Here is a 27046-nt window from a genome sequence, read left to right as displayed (position 1 = left end):
AGTGATTTGAGAATGAGGAGATTATATACAGAAGACGCAGATCTGTATTAGAACTATAGGTTAGTTAGCTACTGCTCTTTTTTATTTTTATTAATAAAACCAATCAACATAAAACACGAACATTCTTAACGTATGAACATTCCATACTTGGTGTGCAGTCAATGGCTTACAATATCATCACATAGTTGTATGTTCATCACCTTGATCATTTCTCAGAATTTACGTTTACATCACTCCAGAAAAAGAAATAAAAAGAAAGAAGAAAAAACTCATACATACCATACCCCTTACCCCTCCCTCTCACTGAACACTAGTATTTCCCTCTACCCAATTTATTTTAACATTTGTTCCCTATTATTTATTTTTTTTTGATCCATATTTTTTACTCATCTGGCCATACCATAGATAAAAGGAACATCAGAACAAGGTTTTCATAATCACACAGTCACTTTGTGAAAGCTATATCATTATACAATCGTCTTAAAGAAATATGGCTACTGGAACACAGCTCTACAGTTTCAAGCACTTCCCTCTAGCCTCTTTATCACTTTAAACTAAAAAGCGGTTATCTATGTAATGCATAAGAATAACCTCCAGTATAACCTCTCAACTCTCTTTGAAATTGCTCAGCCACTGACACTTTATTTTGTCTCATTTCTCTCTCCCCCCTTTCAATCGAGGTTTTCTCAATCCCTTGATGCCACGTCCCAACTCATTCTAGGATTTCTGTCCCATGTTGCCAGAGAGGTTTACACCCTTAGGAGTCATGTCCCATGTAGAGAGGGGAGGGCAGTGAGTTTGCTTGCCGTGTTGGCTGAGAGAGAGAGACCACATCTAGCTCTTGCTCTTAAGAGAGGAGTAAATTCTCCATATCTGGGGGTTAAATTAAAGTAGTGGTTTTGTTTCACTTACAGGGCTCCGACATTATTTTTGTCACAAGGTTAGATTCCCTGTTTTGTTTGTTTGTTTGTTTGTTGTTGTTGTTGTTTTTGCGTGGGCAGGCACCGGGAGATGAACCTGGGTCTCCAGGCATGGCAGGCAAGAACTCTGCCACTGTGCCACCGTTGCCCGCCCTAAATTCTCTGGTTTTAATTTACTGTCACCCAACAAGGCAACTCTGCAAATGGTTCTGGGACTGATTAAATCTAACCCTATGGAAGAAAGTTCAGACTTTGGTCATTACTTGGTTTGAAGCCCATGAAGGGAGAATCCCACCATATAACAGTAGTTAATGCCTGTGTGTGCTTAAGTTTCTCTCTGTCATCTGGAAAACTGTAGACAAAACCTGTGTTTCCCCAATAAATCAAAATGATTGTGGGAGTAGCGCTCAACTACATTAAATCAGAATGATGTATCATCACTCTCCATCTCCCCAAGTTGTAATAAATGAGTGCAGCTAAACTTTGAGATGGACTCCCAGCTCCCCCACCTGCACTGTGACCTATAACTTTTTAGTTATAAGAGAAAGGCTCTTTCCATGCCAGAAAGTTCTTTCGGTCTGTGAAAAGAATATGTAAAATAGGACCAGGTGAAGAAGGACTTTTTCACCCAGTCTTGAAACCATCACAAAGAGACAAATTTTGCTGCTTTTGCTCTGTGTGTGAATTTTTTCCCACACAGCTCTATTCATTGCCTTAAACAATGGGGCCAGTGTTGGCCAGCAAAGAATAGTGTTATTCATGCTTCCCGTCCCTGCACAGTGCCTACACTTGTTAGTCTTGGCTGCCCTGCGCTGCTGGCTGCTGGCAAGAAAGTCGGGTCTATGTCGTTGGACGGAGCAGGGCAGATCAGAGAAGGAACACTGGCAGCCAGATTTGCAGATAACCTCAGCTCCTCTAGAAAACTCTTGTTGATATAAGCCTGTGCTTTAAGGGGTGACTGAAATTCCAAGAACTTGGGCCAGGTGTGAGGGCAGGTGGCTGCGCTCCCACTGCAGCCGTCCCCATCTTCCTGCTACAATCAAATGCAGTTTTGTAAGGGATAAATACCTGGTTGGTGATCAGGCTGCCTGATTTGAATCCTGACTCCAGTGCTGATTAGCAGTAGGGGCTAGGGTAAGTCTCTTAATTTCACTGCATCTCCATTTCTTCTCTGTAAAAAGGGCATAGCAATACATACGGGGTATACCATGAACTTCTGTGACATAGTGGTATGCTCTTATTAACATGGAATAAATATTGGCTGTCATTATTCTTAACAGAAGTGTGGTTTAGCTATTATCATCACTAATGAAAGGCTGGTTTAGGGTATTCTGTCTCTTGATAGAAGTTAAACCTCTGTGAAATGATAAGCACCATCACTGCAGTGATAAGTGGATGGGAAAGGTAGTCAGGACACAAGCATTGGAGCTGTATTGCTGGTGCCAAAGTAGGAGGTTTTGCAAAGGGAAGAAAATGTTCTTAGCAAAGGGCACTCCATTTCTCTCAAGGGTGGGAGAGGAGACTGATTTGCTTTCTTGTGGCATCATCCCAGAAGACAGTTTGGTAAATTTATGCCAGGCGTGGTCTGGCCGTCCTCTTCTCTGTCTCTCTATAGAGTAAGTGCAGCACAAAACTTCAATCCTATCCTTAATGCTCTTTTTCATAAGTGAGATTGTCTTATAACTCCTGTTTGACTTCTGTAGGGAAGCAAACTGCCAAATCCTGGCCACCTGTGGAAAATTTGCAAAGACACCGGTAGATCCTAAGACTGCCAAGGGCGGAAAGCCTGCTTATGCTTTCCTGGAGCCACCCCAGTGCAGAGCAGAGCAGACTGCTGGAATTGAGATGTGTCATTAAGATTAGAGCTGCAAAGTCACTGTGATTCCAAATCAAGTGAAGTCTAAGATGGATGGGCTGCGGGTGGAAGGAAACCATGTTTAAAGTTACTTCCAACCCAAGATACTGTGATTTTTGAAGTTTTCCTCGCAGTAAAACCTGCTTTCTTTAACTACCTGGTGTCTCCTGTGAAGTTGCCACCATGAAAGCTGGACACATTTGGCATCGATTTCCCTTGGCACAGTTTCTATACCTGTACCCTTGTTATAGTAACAGCACTTTGATGCTGTTAATGTACTAGATGAAGCATAAAAGTACTAATCACAATGGCAATTTTCTAGGTTAGGTATATTATAGAGTAGAGATGATGTATCCTTGGTGATTTTAGACATTTTAACCAATAGTTTTGTGAAGAGCAGACTTCACTTGTTGTAATCACATAATTAGAAGACATTATTGGGTTCATAAATGGAATTAATTAAAAGTTTAATTAAATTTTCAAAAGATAATTTAATAAAAGCAGGATTGATTAGAAAATTATCGATGAATTTACAGATTCATTTAAGACATTTATCTCTGTCACTTTTACATTTTGTTGAAGTCTGTTAAAAGTTATGGCAGAAGGAGGACCTGAAAGTCATTCATTCGTTCATTCATTCATTCAACAAATACAAGGTGAAGCCCTTTGTTAAAGACTTGACAATAAAGTTGTGAAATAGGTGATGCAAATGCAAATCCAGCCAGCTCTACTCTCAAAATAAATTCAGAATCAAATGATTTGTCATCAATTACTCTTCAAATCAAGCTACCATCTTTTCTATCTTTGATTAGCTGCCTAATTAGCCTTTCTGCTTCCACCTTTCTTTCAACAGAAATATGAGTAGTATGACTCCAAACCTTCCAGTAGCATCAAACCTCTTTCATAGTAATATCCCAAGTCCTTCCAATGGCTTGAAATGTCCTAAATGACCATAGAAGAGAGGGCTTCCCTCACTGCCCTATCCTAGAACTGCTCTCTCCTCTCCATCATGGTGCACCCCCTCACCATGCTTTATTTTTCTCCATAGCATTTGCCACCCCTTGTGTATTTTATCCACGATATGCATTCATTTATTTTCTGTCTCCCTTCTCTAGAATAAGCTGCAGGAGAGCAGTGACTTTGAGTACTCTATGGACCACTGTATCTGTCATGGCCAGAACACAGGTACTCAATAATCCTTTATTAAATACCTGAAGGGAGGGTGGGTGATGGTGGCACAGTGGCAGAGCTCTTACCTGCCATGCTGGAGACCCGGATTCCATTCCCGGTGCCTGCCCATGCAAAAGAAAAAAAAAAAAAGAAAAAATACCTGAAGGGAATATTCCTGCTCTCACCCTGCTAATTTCCATGGAAGGACAAACAGTAGACAAATAATTTCAATAAAGCATGGTGAGAGTTATGAAAGTGGAAATAGATTTTTGGGTAAAGTAAGAACTAATCTAATCAAGGAGGTTGAGGATTTCCTGAGGCAATACTAATTTTAAGTTGAGGTTTGAAGAATGAATAGAAGTTAGCTGGGCAAAGTGTTGCAGAAAGGAACATCATCTTCATTCTATGTATGTATGCATGTGTGTTTGTCAGAGTTCTCTAGAGAAATAGAACCAACAGAAGAGGTCTGTAAATAAAAGATTTATAAAAGCATCTCACACAACTGTGGGAATGGAAGAGTCCAAAATACATAGGGTAGGCTGTGAAGCTGGTGGCTCTGATGAAGTGTCTAGACGAACTCCATAGGAGAGGCTCACTGGCTGAAAAAAGCAGTGAAAGAGTCTCTCTTCTCCCTTAAAAGCCCTCAACTGATTGGATTATCCCCTTGTGTGAAACAAGCCTTAGTTGTTGATGATGTAATCAGACAAAGATATAATCAACTGATTGATGATTTCATACATCAGCCTTCTGGTTTATCAACAAGCTGTGAAATATCCTTACAGCAATAGTCAGGCCAGTGTTTGCTTGACCAGATAACTAGGCATCATCACTTGACCAAGTTGACACCAGAACCTAGCCGTCACAGTATGTATGCATTAATGTATTTATATATGTGTGTATTTATTGTGTTCTTGTCCTTGTCATTTTACTTCTTGGAGATTTGGCTTCTATTTCTGGCAATAATTTGGGTTAAACTGAAGAAATTCCTCCTTAAAAAAATACCCAAGAAAGGTGGGCAAAGTATTTAAAAGTATATTTCTTAATGCACAGCTAAGTCTTTAATAAAATAAGGAAAGTAAGAGACTCTTCAGTCCAAACAAGAAGTGTTAAAGAAGTGAGCTTAACATTGCTGCTATTTCAGGGCACATGGGGTAGCTGAAGATGACTGCCTGACCCCAAATTGTGAAATAGTTGAAGCAATAATCCATGATGAGTGACAGCAAAAACAAAAGGATTAGAAACCTAAGAACTTCAAATAATAGATTATTAGAAGTAGACTATAAATTAATGTGTTAAAATGATTAAGAAAAGAAATTAAAATGTCAGCAAAGCATAAGACAATATGAGAAAGGAACAGGAAGATTTGAAAAGCGCTGCATTGGATTTCTAAAACTGAAAAAGTAAAAAAAATTGAAAAGAGAAGCAGAACAAGATAGTTTAACTATGAGATTAGAGCAGTTGGAAAATAGTGAATCAGATCATTGATTTGAGGATATTAAAAAAATAGCACAGAGATATCAAGATAAAGAAAATGTTTGAAAGAGATGAAGAGGCATGGAGGAGAGAAAGAGCATTATAAGGAGAAGGCCTGATGGATAGACTAGAATGGGGAAGAGGAAGCATGTGAGATAAGGCCCAGAATCCTGTAGAGTTGCTGCAAAACACAAAACCCTAGGAGCAGGATGCTCAACAGGCTAAGGCAATATGTGGACACAGCTCATAGGAATACCAAAGATCAACAGAAAAGCTTAAGAATTACATGAAAGAAAAGACAGATCACTTATAATGGAACAGCCAGACTAACTGCAACATTCTCAATATCAACATGGCAAAGAAGAAAATAATGGAATATTACCTTCAAAGTGCTGAGGGAAATGAACTGCCAAACTAGATTTTTGTATCCAGCTATGCTACATTCCTGAATAAGAATGAAATAAGCAGCATTTCAGATAAGGATTGAGCACTTACCACTCTCAGACCCTTGCCAGAAGCATACATTGAGGATGCACATCAGGAAGAAAGATTTAAACACTAAAGAAAGGAATAAGATGCAAGGTCATGAGCAAAGAAACTGGTAAATATGCACATGTATATAAGCAATCCATAATTATATAAAACAACAATAACAATAATAATTTTGATGAATAGTTGGGTAGAATATAAAAAATAAAATCTCAGACAAACTAGCATAGGAGATGGGAGTGGACAGTCAGAGTTAATCTTCTAAGGCCCTTGACATATTGGGGCTGTTAAGAAAGACCTTTAGACCCTGTTAGGTCAGGAGGCATGTTAAGATTATAAGAATAGTAACTAAAACAATAGAAATAGAATGCTTATTTTACAAACCAGCAGAGGGAAACCTGAGAATAAAAGAATCTCATCTCCTTACAAAAAGTCAGAAAAGTAAAGAGAAGCATAGAGAAAATATGGGAAATGGAAAGCAAAAGATAAGATGGAAAAAGTTGAAATATGAGCACAATAAATATAAACTGAACATAATGATACCAGTAGTGGCAGCAAAATCAGATTTATTTGGAAAAATAGAGGTCTGGTTAGATTAGATAGTCGTTAAGGCCCCTGACAATTGTAACATTTGTCATTATATATGTTTTGATGTATCTTTATCTATTTCTATGTATTTCATGTGAATTAAGCAGGCACTAAATTCCCATATTTTTCAATGTGGAAAATCAGTGTGGTTTAATGACATGGATCTACAGAAATGAAAATTAGCTGGTGACTCAGAAATGGCAGTGGGAGTGAGGGGTGGAAGTGGGGCGTGTGCCACGTAAAAATCGAGCCTTTGAGGTGATACCTTGAGGACAGCATTATGGCTGCAAGGTATAGGAACTGGAAAGATAGGGTGATGAGACAAGATTAAAGCAGCATAATCAAACAATCAGTGCCTGTAGGAGTGACAGGTAAAAGTTAACCCAGGAGATTTAGCTCTAAAAGAGCCCTCGATAAGAAAAAGCAAAAACAGTGCCTATATCTCTTTCCAATTTGTAGACATCTTGGAAATCTTTGAAATCTGTTTGCCCCAGGTTTGTTTTTCCTCTCTGTCACACCTCACAAGTAACACAGAGAGTGATGTCCTGTCATTTTGATGCCTCGCTCTATTCAAATGGCAGAAACCAGCCAGGTGAGTTGTCATAACTTCGATGAGGCTGGGATAAAAATACACCTTGGAGAGCCTGCTTCCTGATGACAGACTGAGAGTAGCTCTTTTTGATTTGAGTGATTTGGAACTTAAATTCAGTGCCAGCCAATATAAGCAACTCAGAATGCTGGGTTAGGAAAGAAATTATGCTGGAAATATAGGGCTTTTTGTCTGTCTTCCCTTAGAATTGCCTTTGATTGATGGATTGGTGACCTATCAAGCATCCCGATTTAAAACTATAAATGAAAACATACAGGTGAATCTTTCATTCAGCATTCTTCTCTGGATTTACCATTAAAAGCAACTAGACCATTGCAGAGTTAAGCATCCTAATTAATTAAATCGACTGGGAATGCAGCCATTCCATGAATCCAATTTAATCATTTTGTATTTCATGAAAAGCAAAAATCCTTTCTCTGGCAGTTTCAAAACATAACAATTTAAAAATCTTAAATTTTGAAAACTAAAGCTTGGTTTTCAATTGGAATAAATTGCATAATTTGTTGGAGGGAGGGAACCTAAGTCAGCTCTCCCATCTTGCTCAAAGAGGGGTTCCAGCAAGCACTTGAGGTAAGCCATGGAGCCAGGCATCAGAAAGACTTTGCCCAAGATGCCTGTGATTATTAGCAAAGGGGGGTGATGGCTTGTCTCCACCTTTTGTGGCATCTTTTGGTTGGTTGTCATGTTATGTACCTTGTCACATTTTATGGCTGTTCATGACAGGCATTTATTCTGTTCTGATTGGATGACACTCTTGTCTGGGTTTTTTTTTTTTTTTTTTTTAATATATTGAAAATCATTCCAAGTTAGAAGAAGATCAATGCAGTACTATTTATTGTTTGTTTTGATTTTCAGCAAAGCAGCTCTTTCGGTTTTATTTACAGCCTCTCCTCTCACTAAAACTAAGGAGTTAAGTCCACGGGATGGTTCTAAAATAGATTCGAGCAACTTAAAGATTTATTTTTTCCTAGTTATGAAATCTTATTATTTTTTCTCTTGTAGTGGAGGCTAGTGCATTTTTCTGATCTCATTCTTACCTTTAAGCCAATCGTTTCCCTAGAGGCGTTCTTCAGATCCCCATGAGTAACCACATATATATGCGGTGTGTCTATATACAATCATGTCTGAATTCCAGTTTAGATTCAAGTGAAAACTTTGAAACAGTAATAAAATAATTTCTGAGTGCCTACTGTATGCTGGATATTTGCTATTTACATAATCGTTGCACAACCTGTTTAATAGGTGAACAGCATACAATTCTCAGATTCAAATTCAGGTCTGAGGGATTCAGAAACCTCTGCAGGTCTTAACATTTTGTAGGCAGATTCTCTCCTTCTTCCTTGGTGTGGTCCTTATGGGATTGAGGGCTGGGAGATATTCAGACAAGTACCTTTCTTGTTCACTGGGATTTCTTCATGTTTTGCAACAGTATGTTGGCTATTAGCACTTCCAGCCATAGAGCTCTTCTGGAACCCTGGGATTCTTTGGGACTTTGGGACTCTGAGAGAGGCCAAGAAGGGGTTTAAAGGAGAGGCACCAGGGTGCTGTGAACTTGCTTCAGGATGATGTGGGGTTCAATGGAGAGAAGAAGTTGAACCCAGCTCACCAGCACCCAGGTTTTTCTGTATTATCTCTGCTTTCATTGTGTCTATCTTTAATCTGTTCTTACATGGCTGCCAGAGTTCATCTTTTAAAAACAAATCTAATCACATCAATTGCTTAATTTTTCCCCCAATGACTTCTTACTGCACTAATAATAAAATTCAAGCTCCCTACACTGACCTTCAATGTTCCACTGACCTAGGCCTTACTTACTTTTCCAACCTTATCCTGTGGCACTCCTCCTGCCCTCTCATTTCCAGCAGTACTATTTGTCAGAACTGAGCACATCTTCATTTTCCCTGTCTTGTGGCCTTTGCACATAATCTATCTTCTGCCTGTCATATGTACCCTTTCTCTATTATTCTCCAACTATGCTACCCTGGTCATTTTCTTCACAACAGTTTCCCAGTGTATCATTATTTGTTTCCTTGCTTATGGTTTATTTTCCATCTCATTACGGATTGTGAGCTACTTGACCTCCATTACACTTACTAAATTGTGAGTACTTTGAGCTTTTTATCATCAATTCAACACGTTACCCAGGGGCTGACCATGTGACCAGCACAGAGTGAACACTCAATAACGATTAAGTGATTGTATAAGTTTAATGAACTATGCTAGAGAATTGTGGTGTCCACAAGTAGTACAGAGGTGCTCTAACATAAGGTTAAAATAAGATTGATTTTTCCAAGTTTGTGCAAACATTGCAAGTACAATATTTCGAAGCACCCCATAGAAGGAATATGACTTCCTTTTGAAGAATTTTGAGAACCACTGGCACATGTCACTCACTTAACAATTCATCTCATTTTGCCTTGTGACAGCTTTTTAAACGTTTTGTCTTACTTCATTTGCATCTCATGTAATTGTCTATATGCCCAACTAGATTGTAAGTATTTTGAAGTAAACAATAATGGCTAGCTTCTCTGTGTCTGCTTTGAATTCCCTGCAGTGCCCAGTCCAACACCTTGTGCATAGAGGGTGCTTCACAAACACATGTTGATTGATTAAGCCTCCTTTTTTATAACAAGATCATCTTGGCTTGACCAGGAAAGCACACAGGAATACCACACTTTGCCTCTTTTTGTTGTTGTTGTTGAGGTAAAATTCATATAGCATTAACTATTTTTTTTCCACTTGGACAGGCACCGGGAATTGAACCCAGGTCTCTGGCATGACAGGCGAGAACTCTGCCTGTTGAGCCACCATGGCCTGCCCAGCATTAATTATTTTAAAGTGCACGATTCCATGGCATCTGGCATGTTCTCAATGTTATACAAATACCAATTTCAAGATAAGTTCATCACCCCAAAAGGAAACCCACATCCATTAAGCAGTCACTCCACATTTCTCCTTTCTCCAACCCTGGAAACCACTAATCTGCTTTCCTTCTCTATGGTTTTGCCCATTCTGAACATTTTGTGCAACTGGAACCATGCAGTATGTGGCCATTGGTGTGGCTCTTTTCACTTAGCATAATGCTTTCAAGGTTTATTCTTGTTGTAGCATGTATCAGAACTTCATCCCATTTTACAGCTGAATAATATCCTGTTGTATGGACATACCACATTGGTTTATCCATCCACCTGCTGATGGGCATTTGAGTTGTAGCCACCTTTGGCTATCATGAGCCCTCTGTCTTTACTCACGTCCACTCTTTCCTGCTTTAAATTGTAGTTACCTTCGTGAGCAGAATCTGGGAGGCTGTAGATGCTCTCTGTGAACAAATCTAAAGGGCTCAATGAAATGTTAGTATTTAGGAATGTGTGCCTCAGCTGACCCATTTCTGAAAAGCCAGACTAAAGACTAAGGATGCAAGGATTTCACATGCAATTTAACTTTTTCTTATTTATTTATATACTACCTTACAATGGTTGTAAGATGTGAACAGGAGCTTACCATGTCATAGACCTTTCCTGGAGGCAGCAAGGCTAGATATGAGGAAGGTCAGTTAAACCTGGCCTGCTGGGGCCAAGCTGCACTGCCATATATATCCACGTCTTATTCTGAAAATTTTCAGACATTCATAAAAATAGACTAGTTTAATAAACTCCCACTCATCTATCACCTAGCATTAACAATTAACATCTGCTGTTCTTATCTTATCTATTTCTGTATCATCATTTTTAAAGTTGTTTATTTTTTCTTATTTATTGATTTGTTGCTGGGGTATTTTAAAGATGATTCTAGACACAATATCATTTCACTCACACATATTTCAATATGCATGTCTAGTTTTTATTTTTTAACTTAACTACAGTATCATCACACTTCTCCCAAAAAACCCAATAATCATTCTTTACTTTCATCAATTTTATCCAATTTTCTCTGATTGTATCAAATATATCTTTTCTATAGTTAGTATGTTCAATTCAGACTCTAAACACGTTTCACACTTTGGGTTTGTTTAATGTACTCTTATTTCTCTTTTAATGCATAGCTGTTTCCCTCCCTCCATTTTGGGGGATGTCATTTGTTAAAGAAATGGAGAACTGAATCCTTTGACTTATAGAATTTAGAGCTGCTGGACTTTGGTGATTAAATCCTGATGATTTCATCTAATATGTTCCACCGTCCTCAATAAAGCAGTGGTTAGAGCTATGAACTTGACTAGTTTCAGGGTCAACAGGGTGAGTAGGGAAACTTCATTTGTGGTACCACCTCCTATTCCAATTGTCCTATCAGGCACATCAGGCAGATGTATTTACTCTACTTTCCAAAGTGTGAAGATTGATCAGTAGTTCAGTGTTGTGTTAGGCTGACAAATAAAAGATGTCCATTTCAAGTTCCTAACCTAGGAATGTTACCTTCTATGGAAAAATAAAAGAGGGGGTGGGTGGAGAGCCATAACAGATGTGATTAACTTAAAGATCTTGAATTGGGGAGATTATCCTGGATTATATGGGTGGGTCCTTCAAACAACCACAAGCATCCTTATAACAGAGAGACAGATGGAGATTTTGTGCTCACACACACAGAAGAGAAGTGATGTGGCCACTGAAGCAGAGGTTGGAGTGATGAGACCACAAGCCAAGGGATGCCAAAGTCACTGCAAGAGACAAGAAACTGATTCTCCCCTGGCAGCTTCAAAAGAATGAGTGTGACCCTGTTAGCACCTTCATTTCAGCCCAACAAAACTGGAAATTTTGAGCTTCTTCCCTTCAAAACTGTGAGAGAATACATTTCTGTTGTTTTGAGCCACCAAGTTTGTAGTAACTTGTTATAGCAGCCATAGGAAAATAATTCAAGTGTGATCTGCCTTGTCCATCTGTATAAAGACCCCCCTCAACTTTTCCCAAAATGATGTTTGTTGCCGTTGATGACTATTGCCTAGGTCTATTATTTCATTAGGGAGTAGAAGATAGTGATTTCCTAATTCTGTCCTTTTTCTGCAATTATTACATGTGATTCTTTCATAAAGAACTGTTTTCTTCATCAACTATTTGATTAGCCTGATTTTTTTAGCCCATGGAGGAAAGACACTTAAAGATTGTTTAAGGATTTCCTTCACTTTATAAATTTTCAGAATAAGTTGGTACCTTAGCAATATCCAAGATAATCAGTGAGTTTTCTGTTTGTTTATTTTTCAAGTATCACTATGAACTCAAGTTTTCATATATTTGATAAGTTTCAATTCATTGCAATCATTATGCTTATTATGCACAACTGTCCCGTCTTTAAGCCATAGAAGCCCCATCAAACTTGACCTGCTTTTTTTTTTTTAATCTGAGCAACATTTTTTTCTTTTTTTGGGAAAAATAACATACATATATATAAATTTCAAAGCACATTGCAACAATTAGTTGTAGAACAGATTTCAGAGTGTGGTATGGTTTACAATTTCACCCTAGCTGCTCTAAAATACTGGAGACTAAAAGAAATATCAATATAATGATTCAGCAATCATACTTGTTTGTTAAGCCCTGCTTTCTCTGTATAACTCCACCATCACCTTTGATCTTTCTCCAACTCTTTAGGGGTATTTGGGTTATGCCCATTCTAACTTTTTCAAGTTGGAAGGGATTGTCAATAATATGGGATGGGAGATGGAACTAGTTGATGTTCTGGAGAGGTTCTGCCTTAAACTTGACCTGCTTTTTAAAAGCCAGATAGCCCTGGCCACTGAATAAAGCCGGAGCACTCCAGATGTGAAGAGAAACAGCCAGTGATCACATGCTGACCTCCATCTTGGTCTCTTTCATGTGAGTCACACTCACATTCAAAGCAATTATTTTGCAAAGCCCTTGGTAAAAAAGAAGAACCATAAAGACACTTAATAAATTGAACATCTGCCCTGTGCTCAGTACCATAGTTCTCAGTCTTAATTTCGCGGTAGAATCATCTGGGGAGCTTTTTGAAAATACTCATGCCTGAGTCCTGCCCCAGAGGTGGGCATTGGTATTTTTTAAGAGCTCCCCAGGTGATTCTAATGTGCAGCCAAGATTGAGAACCACTACCCAAACGTATCTATCAAGCTTCTGATATTATTTTGTTTTGTTATTAAAGCCCTGGTCTTCTGATTTCTTCAAGTAGAATCTCTGACACTGACTACACCGGAGGCAAGATTGAAGGCTGCCCACTCATTAATATATATTTTTTTGCACCCAACCTCAAGAAGGAGGAGTCTGTTATTAAACACATGACCATAACTAAATTTAAGAAGGAAAAATGCATTCATACGCAACCCCTAATGCTTCTGACATCTTAGGTCCACATTAAGTCTTTCCTTCTTGGTTTCACTTTTCCTTTCAGGACTTTGTTCACTACCTTATGATATTCGTCTACAGGGAAATCTTTGTTCAGTAGACTGTCAGGAGATTTCACCTTTGTGTCGTATTCACCTTTGTGGTCTTCCTTTCCCACAGAACATACAGCAGAAATTTGAACATAATCGTCATTTAATAAAGTTTTGTTTGGTGCAATAAGATTACTAAGATAACTCTGTTTTCTCTTCCACCTTCAAATAATCATCTGCTGGATTCTACTTTTTAAACAAAAAATTTTTGAAATTTCCATGCTCTTTGACTACATAAGGTATAGATAATTTTTCATTTTGCTTCATTCTGTGCAAAAAGGACTCTGGGTAAAAGATTCCAAAGTTTGCAGATACTTGAAATTTAATATGCATCCCAACTTTTTAAAGTTTCTCTTTTTGAATATATCTAGTGATAATAAAGGTAAACAGGTGTTTGAAAACATACTGTCGTGAAGTACCAACCTGGCAGAAAACCTGTAGCATTTATAATGAGAACACAATCCAATTGAATTTGTAATTAGCACTTTTGAAATGTGCTCATTATTATTGTTATTATTAGCCACAAAACTATGCAGCTTTGGCTCTCACACATAGGAATTTTAGGGTGTGAATCTAGGCAGAAGCAGTTAGTATAGAACCAATAAAAGAAATATGTTGAAGATTTTATGAAAGTGATTTCAAATTAACTGTCCAAACATGACTATCAATTAGGTAGTAATTATCGACTGTCCTGGGCCAAAGAAAATTTCACTTTTGAAGATGCAGCTCTTTTAACAATGAACAGTGCCCTAATGGCTTGAGAAAAATGAATATGCGCATGAATGTGATTTACTAGGGGAAGAAAAGGATAATCATAGCTGAAGAGAGATAGCACAATGGACTAGAGAATTTTAGCATTCGGGACCTGTCTTCATTGAGCTTCCCGGAGAAGCTATCCAATCACTTCCAGACTATAAAATGGTTCTGGTAGACTCATCCCTGGTGACTTATGTAGGGAAAGTGATGGGCCACCCCACACATTTGCAACTCACTTCATTAACAAATATTTATTGAGCAGCCACAAAGAATAGAACACTGTATTAGGTGCTTCTAGAGAAATAGGGATAATCTAGTAAATTGGGAACATATAAATAGGAGAGAATCTTGGGGACAATTATGAAGCAATGTGCCATCAAGTCTAAGCATCAGTTGTGGGCTCCGTGTGAACTGCTGTGGGAGGTGTCATCTAAAAGTAACAGGTAAGGGTCAGGTTAATCAGACAGGGAAGTCTTCTGGAGAAGATTCATTTTGATTCTAATTCTAAATAATACAATGGCCTGAAAGTAGGAAGATCAGGAGATGCTCCTTTCAAGTAGACCTGGCCCAAGTTAAGGACTGGATGTGGGCCACTTGAATAGGTGGGGATGGCCAACATATCCATTTGATGAGAAAAGAACTCGCCTAGCACTATGCTTGGCACATGCTTAAATGTTTGTAGGTCCTTAATAAGAGTATATGTTCAAAAAGTATTGAAAGATTCTCAATAATTATTTGAAAATTAATGGCTTTAACTTTCTTATGCTCCCAGGAAGGGGTATGAATAACACACTAAAGATATCAGAACTCAACACTTAATAATGATTTAATCCAGCTCTAGAGAAGACATGGCCAATTAGTGGCAGTCCCCATGAGCCTTACATCAGTCCAACTCTGCTCATTTATATTACCTGCTTGACTTTGTATGTCTTTGGTGTTATGATCCTTGATGTAGACAGAGTGGACAGAATATCCTTTATGATCATAAACCTAGATGTTAGGAGAACAATGTCATTTTCAAGAAAACAGAACAGCCACATTCGAAGGCTGTCTTGCCTTTAACGTAATCTCTTGCTTCAGTCTCAGGGATGGGCCCCTGCCTTTCACTGCAGGGTGATCCTGTCCATCTCCCCAACCAGCCATAGCCTATTTTTTTCAACAAACAGTTACTGAGCGCCTTCTATTTGCCAAGTACAATCCTAGAAAATGTCTGGAAGCCTCATGGATCTCTCAGCTTTCAGGAGTGATTCAGTGGAGCAAAGAAAGAGTTGCAAACAGTGTGCTAACTTCCACACCACTCCCCAGGAATTCTGACTTAACTGGTCTGGCCACTAGATTTTAGCCTTGTCCCCTTCTCTTCGATGATTCTAATGTGTAGCCAGTGGGGAGGATCACTGAGCTAGAAGAGGGGCTTTCAAAATTTGGTCCTTGCACCAGCAGCAGATGCATTTCCCAGTAAATTGTTAGAAACACAAGTTCTCAGGCCCCACCCCAGCCCTGCTGAACCAGAATCCTTGTGCAGTAGGAAGAGAAGGCAGCACCCTGTGCTTTAACAAGCCTCAGAGAAAATTCCAATTCTCACTCAAGTTTGAGAACCACTAAGCTAGAGGAGTACAGATTATTGCATAGAGATTGAGGAGCTCCCAGGTACCCTTTTTGATACCCCCTTCTTCCATTAAACATCAGTCTTGTTCCTTACTACACTAGTGGTCTCTTTTGAACATACTTCATTAGCAAATTTCCTATTTTTCTTTCAATTATTTTTCTATATCATATATATTCAGGGCTTTAACTTATGCCGACTTAATTCAAACCCAACTCAATTCAATAAGTGGTCATGTATGAATCCAACCTTGTCCTAGGCATTACGTAGGATTAAAAAACAAACAAAAAAAAGCAAACTATAAGGCATAGTTCCTGGAGCCTTTGAGGAATCAGTAATCAAATAGGTGAAGCCAGAGCATGATAAATGACAATCTGCGCATAGCATCAGCACTGCATGCTTCAGGGGATGAAGAAGGTGTTGTTAAATACTGCAAGAATGATCCTGGAAAGCTTCATGGAGAGCAAGGAAAATTTGAGCTGAGGTTTGAAATTTGAATAGGGTTTGGATCAATGGGAAGGAAGAGAGGATTTTAAGAGTAATGAAGCTCTTCATGAGTGTCAGGGAAGACATTGGTCTGGCTGGATCAAAGCTTGCAGGGCTTCCTTACTGACTAACTCTGAAATGTTTGGTATCTCACTAATGCCCTGAAACACAAGTCACAGAGGCAGATTTTCATTTTCCTTCATGCAATTCTGAGTTTAAGCAAATTGGCAATTGATGGTTAGCCGAGAGGGCTGTTGCATGGCAATTACAGAGATTTGGGAATCAGGCTGAGCTGGCTTGAAATTTTGACTTCCCCACCTACTAGAGGTGAGGCTTAACATCTCTGAGCTTCAGTTTCTCTTCTGCAGCAGTAGGGATAATAAATTTCCCATAGATTATGTCTGACTTAAATAAGCCCATAAAATGTAAAATAACAAGCAAAACGGTAGAAGAGCCCTGGGTAGTTCAATGTGTTATGGTTTCTCTTGCCCTCCTAAATGGAGTTGATTCTTGTTTGATAAGACGGCAAGTTGCGATGGCTAAGAGTGGAGGCCGTGACTGCAGAGGGATGGGGCTGGATCCCAGCCCTGCCACTCACATACTTAATGCAGCCTCGCTCAACTTCAATGCCCTCTTCGTCGTGATGTGGAATGATATTATTACAAACCTCATGGGATTGCTGTGAGGATTTAATGAGGTAAAGCACAGTGCCTGGAAAACAGTAAGTCCTCAATAATCGTTAGCAATTATTGAGGAAGAAAGCTGTCCACTCGTGAGCTGTGGTGTCAGTGCCAACCGAGGGTCTCTGAAGGGGGTTTGTGCCTCTCCAAGAAGGAATGAAGCATTGGGGATGCCCGGAAACTGTTCTTTCTGGAAGCAGGTCACCTTCTCCACCTCTGCTTTCTTTCAAAACCACCTCTTTCAAGTCACCCCACCCTCATATGTCTCATTAGTAACTCTGCAGTCTTTTTTTAAAGAAGAGCAGTCAATTATTGAATCAATTTTAGAAATGCAGAATAGGGTAAGTAATGGCTAACCTGGGAATATCTTTTGCAGTAAAATTTACACTTGCAAAGGGTTCGGCCTGCCTCCAAACCGATACTTTAATTTTCTTTCTAATACCCATGTGTGTAAAAAATTAAAATGATCAGAAGTCAAAAAGACAAATGTTTTCATCTCCAGTGTGCCCTCTCCCTCCATTCATCCCCAAACCACTTCTAAAGCCCCAATCCTCATTTTAATTATATCCAAAACCTTAAGTGGAAAAACTCAATCCAGGGATAACATTTTACAGTGATTTACAAATCCCTTAAAAGTGCCAAGTTTAGCTTTGACATTGTTCCTTATGCTACATAAAAATAAAGGCACTTGAGAAGCCTTTTGGGTCCTCGCTCTGCTGAAGCACTTCCTTTCCGTAATTTTGTGCTTCTCATCTTACCTCTTATTACTTCCCATGAAGCTGGCGCTCTCAGGATGGCTGCACACCCACTGTAAACCTCTATTATTGATCGTGTACTTACATGGTTGGCAGCGTTTTATGTAAGAGGAATAAATGATAGAGTTGTTTCTATCCATTAAACTATAGTGTTATCAAGGGATTGAAAAACTGCCCTGAACATGGCAATTATTTTTGGAGGTTCTGTAATGTTTAAATATAATTGCCTAGTAATCTTGTATTTACTGTGTGGTAGCAAAGTATAGCTAGCTTCGTGTTTGCATCCTATAAAATGTAAAGGCATTTGGCAAGTTTAATTCTTCCTTCTCTTCCTGGCCTTTCTCCTTCCCTGATGCTCTACCCACAGGCATTTGGATACCGAGCCTCTAGAGATTTCCAAATGCTTTCTATTTTTTTCCTTATGTTAAGTCATCCTTGGAGATCAGTAACTTCCTACTTAGTATGACGTGGGGTTTCCCAGGATCTGGTCGTGTGGGAAGGGGAACTGGGGTCTCTGAGGCACAAAAGGCTTCGCATGATTAGCGGAGCTCTGAGAGTTGGGGAAACATGCCTGCTGAGAGGATGCCTCCGCCTAGAGAAAGCTTAATTACAGCCAAGGGAGACTTTCCCTTCCTGAGCGGCAGCTGCCTGTGCCCACGTGCGTGCAAATGCTCACACACACGTGTGCACATGAACAGCCCCACGAGCCATCCCTACATGAATTCTCTTTGGAAGCTCATGGATTCTTCTCACTTCCTCCTCTAGTCAGTCCTAACGCTGACAACTTTAAACCATATCCTTTCATATCTTCTGCTCCCCAAACAAGCCTATTCTGAACCTTGCTTTAATTTTTAAGCCATTCATGGAGAAAGCCTTGAAACTTTTATAGACCAAATATAACGAAATGATCTGAACGAAATGACTGGGAACTTGCTAAAGATGAGGCCCGGAGTTCTTTTAGCTTTCCATTGAGGAATAATATAAGCTGGAATTTTAGAATGTTTTTTTGTTTGTTTGTTTCTCTTTGAAGGTGCCAGGAGATTTGCATGTGAAGTTTTAATTGTGCTTCTATTACAGACTTGTAGAAGTTGATTTCTGAGGTTCTCATGCCCATTCTGATGATTTCAATACAGAATCCAAATACTTGATTCTTTCTAAGGACTGGGCTTTTCCAATCTGTGAAGAACACACGAAAGGGAATAATCTCTAGCTCTGTTCTTCTAAATGGAGTCTAACAGAAGACTTAATTTGATTTTTAGGAGAAGGAAGATTTAGACCTCTGTGCATTTTAGGGCTTTCTAAGGCTGCAGTCCTATAAAACCAGTGCTTTGTTTTCCTCATCGGAGATTCAGGATTTTCTGTGGGCTTCCTTTCTGGCCCCTGGAAGGCTCCTACTTCTGTTGGGTCCATACAGGCAGAGCACACTTATCTTCTTAGCCAAGTCTCTATTCTCTTTCTTGCTAACTCTTCTTCCTACTTGTTAGAAAGCAGTCTTGACCTTGGCCTCATCTATTTTGAAATGCTGGCTTGGAGAAGCAGTGTAGCATAATGGGTAAGAGCATGGACTCTTGAGTCAGCTGCTTGAATTCAGAACCTGGCTCTTTCATTTACTGAATGTTCTATTTTAGACAAGTCACTTTTTCTCCCTGAGAATAATGATGGGAAGTACCCCAAAGGTCTATTGTGTGGATTAGTTGAATTAACATGTATAAAATACTTAGGACAGACTCTGGTTCTCTGTGTCTTGATGGGTCTCACCTCTACCTATCTATCTGTTCATCTTGGTGACTGCCTCCATTTCCCAGCCATGTCTTCACATACCAAAGCAATTGATTGATTGAATCATAAGGAGCACAAGCATTAAAGCTGGGAGACCACCCCTTGGAATTGAGGGCTCCGGGGAAGTGCCAAACCAGTTGGTTACTTCCTTTAATTTTTTTTCCCATTATTAATGATCTCATATGGATACTGGTTAGTTTCTCAAGGTCATCTTTTATTGCTACTCCACCTGATTTTTTCCCATACCTTTTTTTGAGGGTGGGTGAGGTTGGGGAAGGATGCTGCCTACTACAGGGGTGAAGGAAAAAGAATAAAAGAACAAGGGTGGGTGTGAGAGAGTGTGCATAATTCCTAGGTTGGCTCAGAGGGATTCGTATCAGAACTGGTAAATTCTCAAACTCGACACTGTATTATGACATAAATCAGCTGTTATTTTTCCAGTCTCAGAGGAAACCTTGTGGAATCTCATTTCTTCAAGTGTATTAAATTATCTGCCAATGTTGTCCTTTCCACTCAAAGCACTTTCATTGAAACATTGGACATGGGCTGCAGGAACAGTCAAATCTCTTTAAAGCTTTTGTTTCTTTGGATGTTTGGTTTACCTTTTGGTCCCACAAAAAAATCATTTACTAAATGAATAGTGAGTAGAATTGTTACTATAGCAATCCCCATAGTAACATCAAAATGCCACACACACTCATTCTTTGAGCCCAGGCTCAGAAACTGTTACCGGACAAAGGCAATGGATGCTTTTGCCTAATGTGCTCAAATGACCAATTCCTGACACACTGGGATTTCAAAGAGAGAAAAAGTTTATTACTAGGTACGTACTAGGAGATCAGATGGCCTATCAGTCCAAAATCTGTCTCCCGCAACTGCAGTAATTCTGATAGTTTTAATAGAATTAAAAGATGGGCAGGTTTTCGGATAATGAGCACAATGGCCTCAGATGATGTAATCAGAGTGGATTAATTATTGAACATGCACAGGTTGATTACATACTTAGCACAGAATATATATAAGAAAATGGCAGCCTTAATATGATGATGGTTATGATTTTTTTTTTTTTTTTGCATGGGCAGGCACCGGGAAACGAACCCGGGTCTCTGGCATGGCAGGTGAGAACTCTGCCTGCTGGGCCACTGTGGCCTGCCCCATGGTTGGTGATTTTTAGTATTATAATGAGATATAGGTGACTCATAGGTTAAAGTCTAAGTTACTTTAGTTACTTAGACTTAGTTCCTAGTTCCTAGTTCCTAGTTACTAAGTTACTGCATATCAGGTGGGCCCATTTTGGATAGATCCAGTTTCAGTTAACAAAATAATTTTGGACAGGGGGTGGATTAGTTCTGGACTTAGCCAGGACCCTTCATTAACAAACATTAGGGGCTGTCTTTAGTGATTACAAGACTCTAAAATTGAAAAACTGAATAAATAGGTGCAAGTGAAGATTAGTTACAAGGTTTTTACAATTACAAGGGCACAAGGTAAAAGCTATACAATCATTATCAGAGATCAAGGCAGCTGGATTACAATTCAAAGATTTCAAGTATTTCCCTCTGTCTATTCGAATACACCAGAAAGCAAAAGGGAATATCTATGCAATATTTCAGTAATCAAAATGATATCTTATATCCCAATATCTCGATTACAAAACCATTCTTCCTAGCCTCCCCCCCCCCCCCCCAATTTCAGTTCAATTTATCAGGTTGGTCTCTGAGGGATTGAGATTTTAGAATATTAAATTAAATCCATTTTATTTCTATCCCAAAGAGTTAAGAGCCTCACAAAATACCAAGAATTCTTATCCACTTATATCCTCTGCAAAAATAATTTTCTATGAGTGTGACACTATGTAAGAGCTGTTTCCAGTTTTAGGTCTGTCCTTAAAAACAACAACAAAAATCCCAGTGAAGGCATGAATAGTTCTTTGTTGATTTCAGTAGTCTTACATAACTTACAAGAGGGCAGGCCTAGTACATGAAACATCTTCAGAATGCAGTGTTAAGGGAACACACATGTTTTTAATCTCCTATTTTCCAGAAGATAGCCAGAAGGAACCCCCAAGAGGTCCTTTGGAGAAGCTTTTGCCACCTGGTCAGGTTATAAATTGATTCTCTGATTAAGATTGCTGTTATTAGGTCAAATGAATGGTTGAGAGGCTATAGATACATTAAACGGGAGACAAGGCTGATTTTGAACATCATGTTACATCTCTATATAATAGGTATGCATGCATATATGTAAATATGTATATCTATATCACTGCTTATTGAACATTTAGCATACATTTACAAACCAGCTGCTGAATATCAAATAGTGGGTCTGTATCCTTAGCTTGTCTTGTGAATATTAATATGGTCACCCTGAAGGCAGAAATTACAATTGGAAAGCAGTTCTATTAAATTTAGAATCAGCAGGGCAATAATGCTATTCAGCCTAGAGAACTCAGGTCAGACACCTTCACTAGGAGAAAGCTTTGCTAGATAGAAGAAGAAGCTGGAAGAATAAAGAATAAACCATAAACAGGCAATGCATAAAGGAAGAAATATAATAATTAATAAACATACGAAAAATGTCCAATCTCACTCCTAAGCAAAGAAATTATAAGTAAAAACAAGCATAACAGGATGTCGAGTGGGGCTTTTACTGTTGTTCTGGAACCAGCAGGAGAATCCCAGCCAAAAACAACAGGTGCTAAGTACTCAACATGTGAAAGAGCAGCCAGACCCCATCCCCACATCACCCTCATATAAGCAGAGGACTGGGAAGGGAGCAGGAGGGAAAAGGAAGCAATGGTGAGAGCGCTCAGGCAGTGTTGCAATGTTACTCATTAGAGGTAAAGAGACTGGGCCAGATTGTTCATAGCAGGAAATTATGCAGAGGAGGCCCTAAAAGGCTTTCCATAGAACCCAAAGGGACCTAAGGGACTTCACATCCACCCCTTGGAAAAAACAGCACCTGGTTGCCTGCCACCCGGAGATATTAATGTCTAAACAGTCTAAGTTGAAAACTGGCAACGCCCCACAGAGAGAATATTGCAATCATGTCCATATAAGTTAGAAGATCTCAGTCCTTTTCCCTCACATTCTTCTCCCCTATTTTTTATGTATCTACCTGCACTGAGATTGTGCCATGAACCATTCACATAATGAAGAAATATTGTTTGCCTAGTGAACTGGGATAACCCCTTAAAGACTTACGTTGTTGAGGTACAGTGAAGGAAGAAAAACTTGCAGGTGGAAGATTGGTTCATCTTTTCTGGAAGGCATTTTGTCAATATGTGCTTTAAAAGCCATTATATTTAATCAAATGATTTCATTCCAAGGAATTTATACTAAAGACATAATCAGAAGTATGCATAAGTATATATAGTCAAAAATGTTCATGAGGCATTCTTTACAAAAGGAAAAGTAGAGAACCTGAATTTCACGTTGAAGATGACTAAATAATTTATGGCATAGATGTATACTAAAATACATGTAAACATTAATATTGTGCTTTTAAAAACCATTTAATGACATTGCAAAATGCTTATACTATAATGCTTATTATACTAGGATAACATCTGCCCATACATAGACATGGAAAGGAAAAAGAAAACATGTTTCTAGTAGCAGAAGACAAAATCATGTATCTGAAAATCCAAAAAAACTCAATGGAAAAAGTACCACAAGCAATAATAGAATGTAGTAAAGTAGTAGATAGGCAAAGTAAATCAACATGCAACCATAAACAGCCTTTCTAGATACAAACTGAAAGCAGCTAGATGATGTAGGAAAGATATCTTTAAAATAGTAATAATAATGATAACAAACCTAGGCACAAAAGAAACAAAAATTGTGTAACTCCCAAATAATGAAACCTAGAAACACTCTTGAAGGATGCAAAAGTTGAACGTGAAGAAATGGGAAGATCAGTTTCTTGGGTTAACAAGTGTCAGTTTTGTTTAATTTCTAAATTGAATATCCACTGAAAAATATCATCAAGTTTTTTCCTTTTATCTAAGCAAGTTGATTACAGAATTAAATTGGAAGAAAAAATAAGCTTGAACAGTTATGAAATTCTTGCAAGAGAAGAACAATGAAGTTAGAGGAATGAGGGTGGTGCTGGGACAACCAGATATTAAAACATATTATAAAGCCTCTATAATTAATATAGTGTGGTATAGGCACATGAATAAATAGACCAACGAACAGGAAATTCAGAAATAGACCATTCCCATTGTACATGGAAATTTAATACACAATTAAGATGACATTTCGAATTGGTGAGGGAAAAGATGGACTTATTTAAATATGTGGTGTTGGGATAACTGGATAGCCATATGGAAAAAGATAAAATTGGATCCATTTCTCACATTGTACACCAAGATAAATTGCAAAATCGCAGAGATCTAAATGTGAAGTAAAAATGAAATTATACATGTTCAAAGATAAGACATGGGTAATTTCCTCCAATTGCTGGAATGAGGAAAACTGTCTCAGCTATTGATCAAAATCCAGAAGCATTGAGAAAACAGATGAGCAAATTTGACGACCTTAAAAAAAAAAAAAACTTTGCAAGGAAGAAAAGGTCTGAAAATATTTTTTAAAAAGACAAATGGAGAAAAATTACGATATTTATCACAAAGGGTAAATATGCTCATTATGTAAAGAGCTTCTAAAAATAGAGAAAAATAAAAGACTAGCATTTGGTAAATAATAAATGAACTGGGAAAGTGAACAGACTATTCCTTGAAAAAGGAAAGGCAAGTGGCTCCTAACTATAAGAAAATATGCTCACCCTTTTTTTTAATAAGAGAAATACAAATTATAATACCCTGAGTTATCATTTCTCACACACCAGATTGGCAAAAATCCAAAAGTTTGAAAACATAGTTGCGGGAGAGCAGGCACTATAATACACTGCTAGTGGAAAGCAAAATAATACCACATCTGTGAAGGGAATTTGGCAATATCTTTCTCTTCTAAGGATCCATCCTAAGGAATCACTGGCAAATATGAAAGGATAAATGTCATGCAGATATATTCTATGTTCACTACAGCACAATTGCAATAGTAAAAGACCCCCAACAAACCCCAAATATCCATTGGTAGGGAACTGGTTAAATAAATGATGGCAAATCCACTCCATAAAGTATTGTGCAGCTGTAAGGAGGATTGCAGAATCTGTATAAAATGCCATGGAGCAATCTCTAGGGAAGAAGAGGAGGAAAGTATTTATATTATACAACCATTTATCAAATAAAGGAGAAAGGCTAATACATACATATATATATATATATATATATATGTATATATATATATATGTAATACATGCATATTTGAAAACTTATATTTAAAAATGTAATGGGAGAATAAGCATTAAGATTTTCAAAATATTTTTCTGTAAGGAGAGTAAGTAAGCCGGGTAGAGGAGACTAGAATATAAGCTTGAACTTCTCTATGCTTTTGTTGACTGGGTTTTGGAACTTGTAAATATTTTACAAAATTATAGAATAAAATATTTTTAACAAATGATCATTAAAAACCTAAAACAAAACAGAAGAAATGAAATCACAAACAGAAACAAATAAAACTAACTGTGTATCAAGTTGATAGCCAAACTATACAAAGAGGAATTATTTCAAAAGATGTTGAAACTCAAGAATTTGATTGTTTATCCTTAGGGTGACATAGTTACAGAACAAAAAGAACTGCAAAAGCATGTTAAACTATTCTGTGCCATCATATTAATGATGATAATATTGATACTATTACTTCTGGGATGGTTGTGTGAGTATTATGGGATGCAGCATGTTATTTACTATATTTATGTTAAGACTAGGATTTCCAGCATGTGCAAAAGAAGTACAGACATATAATTATTGAAGTTAAGCAAAAATCCCATAGTCCTTAAGTTTAATTGGAGGGTGTCCATATGAACACATGTATTTTCTCTTTAAAAAGTATTTTCTAGATCTGTACAGTAAAAAGTACTGGAAGTAATATCAATATAGCACAAATATTTTTGTTTCTAAAAATTGTATTGAAGTAAAAGGAATATAATTCCACGTCTGTGGTTAAATATAAATAATAAGGACTTAGAACATTTTACATTCTGGAAAACAAGGAAGTTCTCAATAATAATAATAATAATGTCAAAGGAGTCAACTTTTTGAGGTTCCACTGGCCAAATATGGGACAATGTAAAAGTCACTAAGAACAACAGCTGCAATGGATTAAAACATAAACTATGTTTAAATCTGTAAGTTCTTAATAATACTGAAAAGCAAAACAAAACAAATATTCCTTGTTCATCTTTGAAAGATTGTAGGGACTCAGTTCATTAGTTTGAGAACTGAAAAATGAAAGGCAAGAATCGAACATGTATCCTCCTCTCCTATATGAACTTCGTTTCAGAGTAACCAAGGTTTCTTTATAGAAATGTTTTGGCTAATATATGAAAAATAAATTATAAAATTAGAATATCACAATTTTGAAATCATTAATGGATCTGAACAATGATCATTAGTGACTGCTAAGGTCATAAAAAAGAGACATTATGTGTCTCTCCGTGGAATTACACAATACCTACTGCTCATGGAGTGTGGACGATTCTAGTTGGAAATCAGAACTCATGTTCAATCAAACCTCAGGGATTCTTTGTCCCTTTGTACTCCAGAACCCTTTGGCAGGCTGGTGAAACCAATAAGACCCTTTTTCATAATATTTTAAAAGCATAAAATGAAAATACATATGGTGACTATTAAACCCAATTATATCAAAATAGAGTTACCCACTTCAAAATTATTGTAGCTATTAGAACTGTGTCTGGACCTTATTATTAAGAGTATTATTATTGTATTATTTCATTATCTTACTATCTTATTATTGAATAATGGCAGTTTAATAATATTTCAATATACCTGCAACAGCTGTAATATGATATGAAAATATCTGTGATTTCTACTGGATAATAAATAGAATTTATTAATATTACTACAGAGTGCTGTCTAATGTCTTAACTGAAGAACATGCTAAAATTTACTTTGAAGTTAGTAAAAATGAAGATGTAACTTTTTTCCCATCACAATTCATGGGTCCTTGAATTTTATCCACAAACCACTTAGGGAACTGCAGATCATAGATTAATAACTCCCACTTAGAACCAACTATAAATTCACAGAAAGTACAGGGAACAGAAGAACCTGTTAAAAACACCATGAAGATTCAATCATAAATCAATCTGTAGATTGAAAGAGACTTAGAAAAATATAGCCCATTGTAACCTGTGGACATTGTTAGGATTCTCATTCAAGCAAACTAAAACAAGGACAAGACAATTGAGGAAATTTGAACTTTAACTGAATATTGGGTGATATTAATATATGTTTGTCAAGTTTTTAAGTGTGATAATGGTGTTTTTTAAGCCTCATTATATTTTAGGAGACACATATGGAAATATTCAATGACAGAATGATACAATGTTGTGAATTTAGGT

At 37.8% G+C, this 27046-nt stretch overlaps 1 long non-coding RNA gene across 1 annotated transcript; it reads left to right on the top strand.

Annotated features, from left to right (window-relative positions):
* Positions 1 to 1807: 1807 nt before the first annotated feature.
* Positions 1808 to 8678, top strand: LOC143662567 (uncharacterized). The gene is made up of 3 exons (XR_013165421.1): positions 1808 to 2054; positions 3891 to 3960; positions 8535 to 8678. It is a non-coding gene; the product is annotated as an uncharacterized LOC143662567 (long non-coding RNA).
* Positions 8679 to 27046: the final 18368 nt, after the last annotated feature.

The sequence above is a fragment of the Tamandua tetradactyla genome, chromosome 18, assembly GCF_023851605.1.
Source record: "Tamandua tetradactyla isolate mTamTet1 chromosome 18, mTamTet1.pri, whole genome shotgun sequence".
NCBI lineage: Eukaryota > Metazoa > Chordata > Mammalia > Pilosa > Myrmecophagidae > Tamandua > Tamandua tetradactyla.
This window is presented reverse-complemented; position numbering and strand designations above follow the sequence as displayed.